The 1,960-nt window shown below is 45.5% G+C and overlaps 1 pseudogene; it reads left to right on the top strand.

Annotated features, from left to right (window-relative positions):
* Positions 1-305: 305 nt before the first annotated feature.
* On the top strand, positions 306-1,505 carry LOC147425040 (uncharacterized; annotated as a pseudogene).
* The last annotated feature ends 455 nt before the right edge of the window (positions 1,506-1,960 follow it).

The following is a 1,960-nucleotide window of genomic DNA, read 5'->3' as shown; positions in this document are numbered from 1 at the left end:
TATGAAATAAATTAAAAACGTGCTCCTCGCTCTCTCTGTCTCTCTCTCTCTCTCTCTCTCTCTATGTGTTGACCTATATTGCTATGGCGGGTCTCTCTCTCTGTAAATGCTGACCTATGCGATGGCGAGGCAGGGCTATAATTGAGGCCCCTTTCAGTTTCATCGTTCGCGCTTCTTCGATTACCGCTTTCCTCATTAAATCTGAGTTCTTCCCAGTACTCTAGCAAGTCCCGATCAGTCCTGACTAGAACTCTCTGCTCGGGCCTGCTTCGACGGTTCGTCTCGTCCATAGCGAAGACCCCAATCAGCTCCTGCTGCAGCCTCGACTGCCTTAATTACTGCCTAGGCTGCTAATTTTTTAGTATAATCAAAATGTCAGTATTCATCAGCTGCCATGCTGAGGCTGCGCACGACGTCACACGCCTCAGAAGCGCACTGCATGCGGAGGGTCTCTTCTGCACCGACAACGAGCGTGAGGCAACCACCATTCTTCTCTACATCTCACCTGCTTACATAGACCACCCCCCCCCCCTCCGCCGCCATCACTGCCGCAGGCCGGTTCCTGGATACGGCAAACGACTCCAGGCTCACAATTGCTATCTTCGGTCTTATATCAGTACCGCAGGTGAGACACCAGGCCCAGGCGCCCGGTTGGGATGAGGCAGGGATTCTAAATAAGCTTGTAAGCAATATGGGCATTGACATGAGGCATCGCAGCTTGGAATTTAAGCGCGTTGCAAGCATAGTGAAGGCTCCAGTGCTGCTCGCTTCTGATAGTGCTAGTTTCGACATCTTCTTGAGCCATGCTGGGGAGGACAAGCAGTTTATTCGTATTTTGTGGGGATTGTTGGGGCAGCAATACCGCTGTTTTCTGGACGAAGAGTCACTGGTTCCGGGGAATCGAATGGGGATGACAGGCTCCGAACAACTGGTTGCAGCTGCCCGGAGTGCCCGGCTGGGTCTGTTTGTGCTCAGTGATCGCTCCATCAAGAAGAAGTGGCCCGTGAAGGAGGTGCGTATTTTCCAGCGAATGGGGACGCCCATTGTGGTTGTTTGGTATAAGTTTTTGAAAGAGCAGGCCGAGCAGTATGTGAGGAATCCTCCAAGGGACCTCCTGCAGCATGCCGGAGCCAAAGAGTTTTTGGATACTGTGCTTTCTGACCCACTCATTAAGTCGATTTCGTACCCCGGAGCTGCTTGGAACAACCCCAACAATGAAGACTACGCGTTCCACATCGAGAGAAACATCCAAGCTCTACTCTAATTATTTTGAGGGTTTTAATCTGTGTCTTATATAATTATTGTAATCTTATATATTGTGCTTTTGCTGTTATTATTATACTTGTGTCTTATTATTATTACTAGTATGGCTGGCTCCCTCTCTCTCTCCCCCTCTCTCCCTCTTTATCAAGTGCAAAGGGGCTTGTTTTTGTTTTGGATTTTAGCCTTCGGACACAGATTGTGACACGTGTAAAGGGCTCCCGCTTCCACCATATTATGTTAGTAGATTGTAATCTCTGTACTTGTACTGTTTATTGTTAATTTAAGTTCTTTTGGTTTCCAATGCCTTGTCTAAGAAATTGCTCTAAGGTGTACTTCTGTTTGAGCCACCCATTTGGATCCACCCATTTGGATGGTGGTCTTCTTTCTAATAGTTTGTGTTTGAACTTCAGCCTTTTATGGCTTTTGCTATACTTTTACATTAAGAGTTGGATTGATAGATTATATTATAAGGTTCATAAAAAATTTGTCATAGCTCAAAGAAAAAAAAAAGGCTTACCATCATGGAGCCTTCCAAAGAGGATATGGTTCAGAACATCTTGCTCAAATTACAAACTTTCATTCCAAAAGGATAATAAGTTCAAATTACTCTCACATTAAAAACTCCCTTAGTTTAAGTTAATAAGACACAGTATTGTATGGTCCCAACTATGTATTTAGGAGGAAAAAGCATATGTTC

The sequence above is a fragment of the Adiantum capillus-veneris genome, chromosome 25 (assembly GCF_014529385.1).
Source record: "Adiantum capillus-veneris isolate H3 chromosome 25, ASM1452938v2, whole genome shotgun sequence".
Taxonomy (NCBI): Eukaryota; Viridiplantae; Streptophyta; class Polypodiopsida; order Polypodiales; family Pteridaceae; genus Adiantum; species Adiantum capillus-veneris.
The sequence above is the reverse complement of the archived record's forward strand: the minus strand, read 5'-3'. Positions and strand labels throughout refer to the sequence as shown.